The sequence below is a fragment of the Galeopterus variegatus genome, unplaced genomic scaffold, assembly GCF_000696425.1.
Source record: "Galeopterus variegatus unplaced genomic scaffold, G_variegatus-3.0.2 Scaffold655, whole genome shotgun sequence".
Taxonomy (NCBI): Eukaryota; Metazoa; Chordata; class Mammalia; order Dermoptera; family Cynocephalidae; genus Galeopterus; species Galeopterus variegatus.
In genome coordinates, this window is record NW_007726766.1 from 288542 (window position 1) to 300815 (window position 12274).

The 12274-nt window shown below is 43.6% G+C and overlaps 1 long non-coding RNA gene across 2 annotated transcripts; it reads right to left on the reverse strand.

Annotated features, from left to right (window-relative positions):
- Positions 1-6914: 6914 nt before the first annotated feature.
- LOC103589136 lies at positions 6915-10457 on the reverse strand. 2 transcript variants are annotated; one of them, XR_550365.1, is made up of 3 exons: positions 10359-10457; positions 7695-7761; positions 6915-7126 (listed from the first exon to the last, which is right to left on the reverse strand). It is a non-coding gene; the product is annotated as an uncharacterized LOC103589136 (long non-coding RNA). The 2 variants fall into 2 exon arrangements; XR_550366.1 differs by lacking the exon at positions 7695-7761.
- Positions 10458-12274: the final 1817 nt, after the last annotated feature.

Consider the following 12274-nt stretch of genomic DNA (forward strand, 5'->3'; position numbering starts at 1 on the left):
CTTTAATTGTTTGCTCTTCTTGTGAGACTGAAACAAATCTAGGAATGTTATAATAATGATGTTGCCATGGCAGAAACAAGGTTCTCAGATCAAAGGATTCACACTGTGCCCATAAAACAAGTCATTCAGTCAGCCGGTCAGCTCTCACCAACACCTCCCTGTGCCACGCTCACAGTACTTGTTTTTGGGATGGATACAAAGATGGACTGCTTACCATTGCCAGTGCCAGCCACATGGTACGATATGACATGATGGGATGGGATGGGATACGATGTGTGATATGATACTATATTATATGATACTACATTATATTGTATTGCATTGCATTATAGTTAATATAATATGTTATAATTAATATAATTATTTTTACTTGTCATTTTGTGACTGTCTCCCTCTTCCTGTAGATAACAAAGGAAAGAAGTTAGGAGTACAAACTTTGCAGCCATGCCTGGATTCATACCTTGTGCCACTCACCAGCCTTGGGACCCTGGAAAAGTCCTGTAAGGGAATATCTAAGAGGAAGCTAAGGGGATCCAGCATCATACATCTCATCATGCTGTTGTGATGATCTGATGAGTTCAAACCATGGGTGAGACCTGAGTGAGTGTCATGTATGTGTGGACTATTAGTAATGTTCTAATTTGATGGCAGACTCCACAGTGTCACTACAGGGGACAGCTCATCCATCACACTCACAGGGGCTCAGAGAATTCCCAGGCCCCTGTCCCACATCACTTCTGAGTCCAAGTCAGAGACAATCAGGTATTTCATCCCTTTGCTGCAGGGGTTGGCTCAGCAGTGGGCACATAACCAGTCAAATAAACCAGATGGATGCAACCCAACCCATGACTTTGATGTGGCCTGTTGGGGACTCAGACTGACTCCCATGGACCTAGCCTGGAAGGATTTAGGGCTGGAGCTGCTACAGAGTACTGCCATGGGAAGCCCTGGTCTGGAGCTCACACAAAGGGAGGAAAGCCTGTTCCAACGACATCGTAGGACCCTGCCCCCAGCCAGGCCTGACAACTGCTCTGTCCCTGGACCTTTTGGTCATGTGAGCCAGTAAGCTCCCTTTTGGTTTAAGCCACTTTAAAAACTTTCACCTGCAACCCAAAGAGGGCTAATTGGCATTCCAGCGTAAGTTGAAGACACAGAGACTCAGAAAGAACATGAAGAATGTCTCCAAGATCACATAGTCAGTAAGTCACTGCTCTACCTGGTGACTATACTGTGCTGCTCCCCAAAGCTACACAGTGAAGGCTCCTGAAAAGAGGTCAAGTTACAACTGTGGGGATCCAGGAATGAAAGGCAGGAGCTGACCAGGGCTTTTGGAGCCAGTGGCATAGGCTTGACATCTAACTTTTATTAAATGCTTATTAGATGCCAGACACTATGCCCAGAGCTTCAGGTGCAACACTGAGCATGAGCTGTGCCTTGAAGAATGGGCAGGATCTGGGCATGAGGAAATGGGGCGGGCCCTGCCTTCTTATCTGCAGATTACAAAATAGTGTGTGCACACCTTGAAGACCTGGGGAGCAGCCACGACTCCATGCTGCTCCAGGGTCCACTCGGGCTGCAGCAGGCAGTGCTGTAATATGAACACCTTGCTCACTCTCAGGCACTTAGTCCTAAACCTCCCCTCATCCAAAAATTCATCCCAGCAAGATTTATTGCATCCCACCTTGGTCCCAGGGCCCATCCATCTCAACTATGTTTTCCACTGAACTCCATCTTAGGAAAATATAGACTAAGTAATGAACCAGATAAGCATCCTGGTAATTGAAGAATGTGCCATTTGGACTAGTAAGAGGGGAATGTGAGAACTATCCTGTTCCAACAGGACAGCTAGTCTCCCTTCCCCTACCAAAGTCACATTTTCTGGGACATTTGGCAGGACACTGTATGTGGGTTCGACTTAAAAAAAAAAAAGAGGTGAGGAATACAAGTGTTTGTTTAGTCATTTTATTGAATACACATTTATTGAGCACCTGCTGTGTGCCAGGCACTGTAGTACGCAAAAAAGGTGGAGAGATGAGAGGTGTCATCCCTGGCTTCAAGAGGCTCACAGTTGGGTGGCTGGGGGGCCAGTATGCAAGAAGACACAGGGAAGGCTTTTAAGAGGAAACCTAATACATGAAGACAAGCCTAAATTATCCAGGAAATAGGACAGAGCGCAGGGCAGGTGGGGCAAGGGTAACATTCCAGGTGAGCAAAATTGTGAAAAGCCTCAGGAGAGAGGAAAAGAAAGAGGCCAGGTTCAGGGGTAAGTGGACCTTTAAAGCAGGAGCAAAAAAGACAGAAGAGAGGAGAATATTTCCTGAGTTCTTAGCATGCTCTAGGCCCCATATTGTGAACAGAATGTCAGCACAGTCCCCTGGCACATGCTAACAGACCATGCCCTTTTGATCACATGCCACAGAGCAGGCCCTGTACCCAGCACGCGGTGTACAGCTCACATGAGCACAAGAACACTCTCCACCTTTGGACGAGGGAAAGACTAAGGCCCAGAGAGGTCAGCTGACTTGCCCCAGGTCTCACACCTGGGATGGAGCAGGATTTGTGCCTTGTTGGCCTGGTGCCAAAGCAAAGCACCTTGGGGGTCTGTCTCTCCGCTGGGTGATGCTCAGAAATCCCTGCTTTACTCCTTACTGTGCTGCAGCTAAAGGCTCTAAACAATACCCATCTAAAACAGCAGCAGCTGCTAGACTGGAGATGCAGGAGGGTTTGGCCCCACCATCCTGACCCTGCTTTGTGGGCTCTGTCATTTGACCTCAAAGATATCTTGACTTTAGATAGAAGGATTAAGTCCCAGTGTTCAATAGCAGCGTAGGGTATCTACAGTTACAGTAATTTATTTTATATTCCAAAATAGCTAGAATAGAAGATCTGGAATATTCCCAACACAAAGAAATGATCATTGTTTGAGGTGATCAATATCCCAATCACTCTGATTTGATCATTACATATTTTGTACATGTATCGAAATATCACATGTACAATTATTATGTATCAATTAAAAAATAAATTCATTTTAGAAAGTTATTTCGATTTTGTCATTATGACCCATCAATGCTCCACAACAACCCAGCAAATTAACTTTCATCTGTGTCTATAGGTGGCTGGTCCTGTTTACCTCCCCTATATTCAGTCCGTTTGCAGCCTGAAAAATGAGTTGGAGGGAATCGGTGAAGAGCTCTGCTGAGGTCACAGAGTGGATTAGCAGGAGACCTGGGTGCTGACCTCAGGCACTGTGCCCCCATCCCAATCTGCCAGAACCCACATTACTACGACAGCACTTGAGCCTTGTCCTTGATCAGCAGCTTTTCTCTGAGCCCAGAGTCAACAGTCAGTGATGCCTCCTGAAAGGGTCCCTGTCATTCCTCCTTGAGCCTTGGTGATCCAGGGGCTGGGTCTGCTGAAACAGCCAGAGCCAAGCTCTCTTGGGCAGGTCATAAATAACTCATGGGCTGGCAACTGCTCTCATTCCCAGGTTTCTCAGAAAGGGGGAGAGGAGGGATCCTCAAACAGGAGATTCTGCAGAAGCTGGCACATTTAGGTCCCTTCGAGAGAGACCGGGAGCTGGGGTAGGGGCTGCTAGTTGCATCTCAAAGGTGGACACCGAAAGCTCTCAACTCTTCTGTTCAAGTAAATACCTCTGAGCCTCCTGGCTTCAAAATTGGCATCAGGAAACAGCAGGAAAGTTGATGATCTAAACTAGAGAAAAAAACAGGAAGGAAAGAACTGATCTCAAATATGCTTTTATACACACACAGAGCTCTTTCACCTGGTTTTTCTGGGTTACATCTATTTTGTATTAGTCTCTAACGTCCCAACTTTGGACAACTACTCCATATTTTGACAGGGCAAAGGTTTGCAAAGACAAAGGCAGGTGTGAACCATGAGAAAAGTATCTAGTGATCTATTTTCTTTGACAAAAGAGAGCTTCGCCTACACCATAAAAAAGTGAAGTTATTTTAGAATTGACTAGAAGAATATACGTAGGATGTCCAGATGGGGTAATTTAGTTTAAAATTACCCCAATTACCAAATGGGCCCAGACAGTTTAAAATGTCCATTAGGGGACTTGAATGATCCACTGGGTCACTTAGTGTAATCATTGGGGTTTGGGAGGGACAGTCTCTGCTGGGATGCCACAGGGCTCTGTCCCTTCCAATGTTGTTATCAACAGTTCCAGGGGATAGGAGGGAGTACAGGAGAGCACCAACCATTTATGACGCTCCTCCGTGGCCCTGTACCCTATAAGACACTCACAGTCACAATCTCTCATCCTGACGATATCCCAATTCACAGATGAGGAACTGGGTTCAGAGAGGTTAAGTCATATAACAATCACATCAATTTCATCTGCAGCTGGTACATAGCTGGGAAGCAAATTAAAACAGTCAATGGCACACTTTAGATCCAAAGAGATTTAGACAAGCAGGGAACAGGATGCATCTAATGAGATGGAGCCTGTGTTTCTGTGTTTGGGTTCAAAAACGCAAACACACAATATAGGATGGCGGAAATGTGAGAAGAAAAGGCCCCAGGGCTTGAATCCACTGTCCATGCTCAACGAGTCACTGCTGTTAGGTGCCTGCCCGAGAGGCTCGTGAGATTATGGTCTGCAGTAGGAGCAGAAGGATTGCAGCTCAGGGAGGCAGCATGTGGTGCTTGCTCTGTGATAAGAGGCTCACACCTGGGCATCTGAGTTCAGTCTGGGACTTGAACCCTCAGAGAGCTGCAGTTAACCATGTGGGCCCACCTGGGAGTTAGCAACCAGGCGGCAGGGGCACTTGAAACCAAGACATAGGTGGAAATGTTCAAGGCACTGACTATGTTTAGAATGTGCCTGCCCGAGAGGCTCGTGAGATTATGGTCTGCATTAGGAGCAGAAGGATTGCAGCTCAGGGAGGCAGCATGTGGTGCTTGCTCTGTGATAAGAGGCTCACACCTGGGCATCTGGGTTCAGTCTGGGACTTGAACCCTCAGAGAGCTGCAGTTAACCATGTGGGCCCACCTGGGAGTTAGCAACCAGGAGGCAGGGGCACTTGAAACCAAGACATAGGTGGAAATGTTCAAGGCACTGACTATGTTTAGAATGAAAAACAGAAGGCAGGGAAAGAGTGTAATATTGGCTGTCTCCAACTTCCCAAAGACTCTGTGGCACATGAGGACTTATTACACATGGCCTCATGAATATATAAAATCAGGACTAACGTATGGAAGAAGAGGGTATGACTTCATGCTTAAACGAACAAACTAAAAGCTTTCTTGACAACCTCAAGAACTGTGGGAAGATAGATGGACAGAATGGAAGGTAAAATTGATAGGTAGTGAACCCCCTGTCACTGGATGTGATCAAGTACATGCTGTTGAAATCACACTGGGACTTTTGTAAGCCCTAGGCACTTTGGCTTCCATGGACCCCCTTCTTCCATAAAATAAAATACTACTTTAATATCACTGGTATGATAACAGATATAATCCATACTAGATTATATTCCTTTCTTTTCTCCTGATTTTAAGAGAAATTAAAACGTCTTTGTGGGCCCCCAATAGTCGTGAGCCCAGACACTGTGTCTGCTGTACCTAGTGAAGTTGACACTGAGTGCTGCCAACTCACCAGTCAGGGTGCTATAAAGCTGACTCGGATCCATGCATTGGTTGTAAAGAGGGTGTTAAGATCATATCTCTAAACACCCCCCAATCTGACATTCCATTAAGTGAATTCTGACGAAGAATAAAGAGGTGCTTCAAACCTCTTTTTGAGATTGTTAAGGTGGATGTGTTTCAAAGGGAGCTCAAGTTAAAGAATCTCCATTCTGGAAAAAGCACACACAAAGTGCACACGCGCACCCCAATTGTTGCAGATCGTAGCAAGACTGAGGGACTGGGGTGGAGGTAAGGAGTAGCAGTTCATTTGTTTGATATCCTCCTATTTCTGTCTTGTTCAAATGTTTATATGTAACAAAGAACATGTATCACTCTTATAAAACTACTAAATAAAAAATACTAGCAGGAGGTTTATAAATTTGACTTTAATTTTCATTTTTGGGGGGTGGGTGTTAGCCCAATTTTCCATTATTCATAGGATCGGGAACACTCTGCCACAATGGATCATGCTGTGAGCGTGTCACTGGGTATGTTTTGTGTTTTCAATGAACAGAAGAAGACTTGAGAAAGCTCCGCAACACCCATGATGCAACCAAGAACTAGGATATAAAATACACTGTAAGGGACCCCTTTCCTCTTGCCCTAGCCAAACAAATTTGAAACACACAAATTCAGAAACCACCGGCGTTGAAACACTCATCCTGGTAATCACAAGAATAGTTAAGTTTGGTCTGTATTTTCTAAAACTCCATCTCTTTCCCAGATCGAATGGCTGCTAGTGCCTCTGAATAGGAGGTAGGAGGTAGGAATCTGGCCCCCACCCACGCCATTACCTGGGACAGAAAAAAGGGTGAACAGAACTTCACAGTAGCACCACTGATGAGCTTGTCCTCTGAGTTTTCATGCATTAAAGATACAACCTGCATAAAGATTGCTCTGATATCAGCTTCCTATTTTTATTCGTGGTTTTTTTGTTTTTTTTTTTAATCGTTTCTGAGTTTGCCACAATAAAATTCTTTGAAGGGTTGAATGCTTTCGAGACAAATTCCCTTATCGGTAAAAGCTGTGAATAGGATCAAAAGGGACGACAATGGAAGAGCAAATCATAAGCAGTCCCTAATTGAAGGAAAAGAAAAATCTAAGGAGACAGCTATGCCCTGAAAAAGGAAAGAGGAAAAAAAGAAAACCACAGAAATCTGCGGATATGGAATGGCAAGAGTAGAGAAATAGGCCCCATCATTTCCATCATTTAATACCTGTGTCTATTACCTAAAACCAAAAGTCCTTTTGCTCCAACATTCATGTGTACACAAAACTATTTATTAAACACCTCCTGTTCACCAGGCCATGCTGGGTGTCATTGTCAGATGAAGAAAGAGAGAAGAGCTGGAGGAAACGCTGACACACCTTCCCGTGCATCCTCATTCAAGAAAACATTTGGGTCTTTCACATCTCTTGTGCAAAACAAATACTGCATTAAATGATGTGTGTTATGATCTAAGGAAGAATCCTGCAGAGATGAAAAACAAATAAACAAACAAAATAAAAATAAAATTAATAAAACCCCCAAATTCTGTCAATGCTCTCTGCTCACTACCACAGTCCCCACGAAGGTAGCGATCACCAAGTATAGGTGTTTCCAGAATTCCCATTTCATGCAGAGGGCACCCGGTAAATCAGGGAAACAGCTTAGGAAGAGCCCAGTGCCTTGTTCAGCACCCCCCCCACCCCACTCCACACAGACACCCCATCTAAAGGATGCCCTTGGAAAGAAACCTACAGCTTGCATTTGTCTATATTTTGCTTTCTCCCCGTGATTCCTCCCCTTGCTTCCCCATAACCAAATGTGAATTGTTTTCTAACTGCTCCGGAAAATCAGAATTTATTGTACATATGTTTGTGTTCCACTTAATAAAAAAACCTATATTTTAAGATAAACTTTGTTAGTAATTCATGAGGTAAGTGACTATTTATGCTAATCAGGCAGAAATATATTCTCAAGCATAATGTGTTACATAAATTTGAATGCAAAATGTTCAATTATGAAGTAAATACAGGTAATGCAAATAATAAATTACCTCTAATAAAAATTATAAAAGATGCGTCTTCAAAGAGAGAGCGGCTTTAACTTACAACTGTGAATTGCTTAAAGAGAAAAGAATTAATAAATGCTGAATTACTCTGATGATTATTTGGCACATATAATTCTTCTATTCATAACGACTCCTAGTAATCAGACTGTTGTTTCACATCCTCCAATATGAGGCAAGACTGTTTTCTCAGCAATTTTACCCTTATCAGATTATCTCGTCTGATTCTATTAATTTTCTTCCATGAATCTGCTAACAGTGATTTGTGATTTACTTACCCTGCTAACTGAAGACTGTTAAAAGGATTTATCTAACACTAGACCTAAGAACAGTGTATGCCTTATCATTCAGTTACTCCAAAAAACTCTTTCTCAAATCAATTTAGTTGGTTTCATAGTGAAATTTAGTGGACACTGGTTAGTTCTGCACCATAAAATCAGCTCCTAGATAAACAAAGACACTGTGTTTGAGGCATCCCGTTCTATTAATATTATATATGTCTGATTCCTACATGATATACTTGAGTTGCTATAACTCACAATCAGGAAAAATATACTCCTTTTAGCATTTAATCTTTGTAATTTGGACATGAACTGCTTTATTTTTTTTTCTTTTTGCATGAAGTTGTTACATATGTACTGACATGAAATTATAATTGTGTTTTTGATGTTACTGTTTCGCAACTTTCTATATGATTTGACCCATGTCCTCCTCCCCCTGAAAAAATCTTCTATAAATATTCATCACTTTTAGAAACTTTAATGCTACTGATTTGAATTGGTCAATAATGGCAAACGCAGTGTTTCTAAATTACTGTGTATTGTTCTACAGAGATTACTGGAGTATATATAGCAAGGGGATATTAAGCAGTAAGAAAACACAGTTCGTATTGTATTTGGATTAGATTGGCTTGGATAGAAGTGAAACAAACAATGTTAGCAAAGAAGTATAAAGAAATGAGGCCTGCTGTAATTGTACAGAATCAGTAACCTGAATAGTACTAATTAAACTGAGAGAGCTCAATTGTTATAAAAGAAATGTTGCTAACAGAGAACTGTAAATGTTTAGACACCCCTGTGAATCACTAAATAATAAAATAAAAAGGACAAAAGTGAGAATTAAGTTATAAGCCTGAGAGCACTATTGCTACACATCTGAAAAATAATTCTGATCTCTTTTTTTGCAAGAGAAAATGGGGGAGTATAAAAGATTTTGCAAAAAGAGAAAGAAAAATACCATGGCTTGACAGCAGTGTACAAAAATAAACCATAAAAGATGAGCAGATAATAATGCATTTAGCTGCCCAAACATGGGCATTTAATTTCTAGAAATAATATGTAATTGCAACAATTAGGTACACGGCCATGAATCTATAAGGCATGGTCTTTGTCATTAGCAAACTTTGTTTATAAAATGTTGTTTATTTATAAATGTAGCAGTGCCAATGTTCCTGGCCAAAAATACATTTTTGAGAGTCAGGGATCATACCTCACAGCTTTTAACAAAAACGTGAGGCAAAAGGATTTAAAAAATTATCATAAACAAAAAAATTAATTACTCTTAAAAATAGTTAAATCTATATTTTACATACAAAATATAAACTTCAGACGTTTGTGACTTAAAAAAAAAAAAAGACCTAGAAAACTATTGCTGTGGACAATGCTAAATGACACAATGTTTATGTAACTTAAGCAGTGGATTTTCCTCTGAATACATGAACTATAATCCCTTAACTTCATTACTAGGTAAAATATTGTTAAAAAGGAGAAAAGCAAGGCAATTCTGTTAGGTTGCATAAATATTGACATAATCTTCACTTGTTTTTTTCCCAAACTGGTAATAGACATAGTTCATTCCACTCCAACAAAGTATTCCTACAAAACCCAAATTACCCTTACAAACAATTTCTCTGCAGTAATGATGAAAAGAAAAAGTTCCTTTCTGGAAAATACCAACAGTGCTAGCCTTTTAGGATTAGGATGTGCCTACAAATCTTTTGAGGAGTCTCCCATTAGGATTCCTGGGTTCGCTGAAACTGAATGCTGCCAGGATCAGAGAAATTTACACAGATCTAATCCTGTGTATGAAGCGAGTGACTGACACCTAAGGTCTCGTTATAAATAGTAAAGTATGCTGCCGGGTGGGTAAGACCGTTCTGAAGTGCAATGTTCAAGAAGCTGGCTTAATATATGACTAAGTGTCAGAAGTCAGGTTTTCTGAGAATTACTTTTCAGATAAACAACTTTATAGCACTGCACTTAATCTTACTTACTAGAGACATCTCATTTATCACTGAATTACAAGTAACTTTAATTCTATTGATATTGCCATAAAGCCCGTGGAAGATCCATCCTGGCACTTTAAAAAGGTTTGGGGCCCTGTTACATGGGATCCACTTGCAAAGGTCTCTCAGCTGGAATCCTATCTCGAGGGCGTCTCTGTCCCTTGGCCTCTTTGTCAACAATCAAGGGGGACAGTAGGGAAAACATGGTTCCCTCATCTGCTAGCATTTCTTCTTCGGCCCCTTTCCTACAAGGTCAGGCTCTCCCCCTGCAGTCAAACTCACTTTCTATGCCTCTTTCCACCTCCCACCCTGTGAAACCAGCTTTTCACTTCATCAACACAACTGGACACGGATCAATTTCAACTGACCTTTGACGAAAGGTGGCGCTGTTGAGGTAAAAACCAACTCTGTCCAACAATAGTTTTCACTCTTCGATCCTTTTGCAGGCTTTTCAGATTTTTTTTTTTTTTTTTATGCACCCTCCTAAAGTCTCCCCCTCCCATAAAGTAGAATAAATACGATTAACACCAAATGCATTTCATTAATTGAAGGAATCAACAGTCCCAACTTCCAGGCAGGCGGACTGGTCTTCCAAATGCTGGGTCGGCTTCACGCACGATTGCTTTCCCCCAAATAAATCTCGGCTTCTCCGACTTGCCTATCGCTTTAAAATCTTAGAAACAGAGTTGTTTGTTCCTTTCTTTTTCTTTCAATCTTTTTTTCTTTTTTGCATAAGCTTTACAAGAGTCGATCTAGAAAACTGAACTAGTTATTAGCATTTGTAAAGGGTGGGGGGGAGCGGTCCCTACCCCCCTACCCCCACTCTGAGTTTCCGGGCTTGTCCGAGAAACCGCGGTTTAAAATTTAACCCTTCGAAGGGAGCTGGTGAGGGCTGGGGTATTGTTTTTCCTCCTTGTCCCCTGCGACGATCAAGTCCGAAATAATTAAGTGAAACGTAGAAGTGCAAAGGGCGCGCTGGACCCTGATAAACAGGGGTCAGATTTCATAAGGGAATGGGTGAGCGAGGGTTTGTGTGTGAGACACACACACACACACACACACACACACAGAGGAATATGAATCTCAAAGGCCAAACTCCGGCCAGAGTCGGGAGCGGGAGGGCTGAACCTGGCTGACCTGACTTTGAGATTTCCCGTAGTTACCTCGCGTAGGCGCTCACTGTCCCCGAGGGCACGCGACACCAACGGGCAGCCAGTCCCCGCGCGGAATGGCCCCAAACAACTTATTTCACCTCCTTTAAAAAAGGGTGACAAAACGAGCTTCCTCCGCTGCAGTCCCGACCCCCGCACACCAGCGCATCCCCCCCTGTGCAAGGGCACCCGGGAGAGGAACAAAGAGTTTGGGCCAAGTTTGAGCTCCCGGCACAGCCAAGTTAGGGGAAGTAAGGTCCCTGGGCAGAGACACCTGGGTGCCAAAGAAGGAGCGGAGAGGAAAAGCTGCAGGGCGAATCCACCATCCTGGGGGCGGGGGGCAGGCTGATGGGGGGAGTCCAGCCAATTCCCGCAGACTGAGTGGCGGGCGAGCTGGGGCTCCTCAAGACAGGCCTCTCTCGCGCTCCGAAGAAAAGCAAACCATCCTCCCGGGTCCGCCCGGGTCCCCGAAGCCCCTCTGGAAAACTCCTTTCCCTCTTGAACCAAACTTTGCGCCGGGCCTCGCTCCCTCCTCCCGGGCAGACTGCGGGGCGGGAAGGGTTAAGCCGGCCAGTCCCAGCTGACAGTCAGCTGATTGGGCCCTGATTGACAGCTCCGAAAAGTTTCCTTGTTTCTATACTATTATGCTAATCGCGGCCGCTCTCGCCGCCTCCCATTGGCTCGGAGTGCCAGTCAATTTCCCATTTGGGCCTGACGTCACGAGTGCTATAAAACTCAGCAATTGCCTTAAACTCTTCTTGTTGGATCAGAGGCTTTAAAATCTTTTTTCATCTTCGAGCTGTAGCTCGGGCTGCTCGTCGGCTCGGCCTCGCCCCCCCCCCCTTTGCTCTCTGCCTCGCCTTTCACCAGGACTTCGCTATTTTGCTTTTAAAAAAAAAAAAAAAACAGGCAAGAAAGAACTAAACTCCCCCTCCCTTTCCTCCAGCCGGGCTGCACCTCTGTCTTGCACTTTGCACGGAGGAAGAGAGAGAGCGAGAGAGCGCGAGAGAGTGAGGGAGGAAAGAAAAAAAATAATAATAAAAAAGAGACAGGCAGAAGAGGAGGCGAGAAGCATGAAGTGTTAACTCCCCCGTGCCAAGGCCCGCGCCGCCCGGACAGCCGCCCGCCGCGCC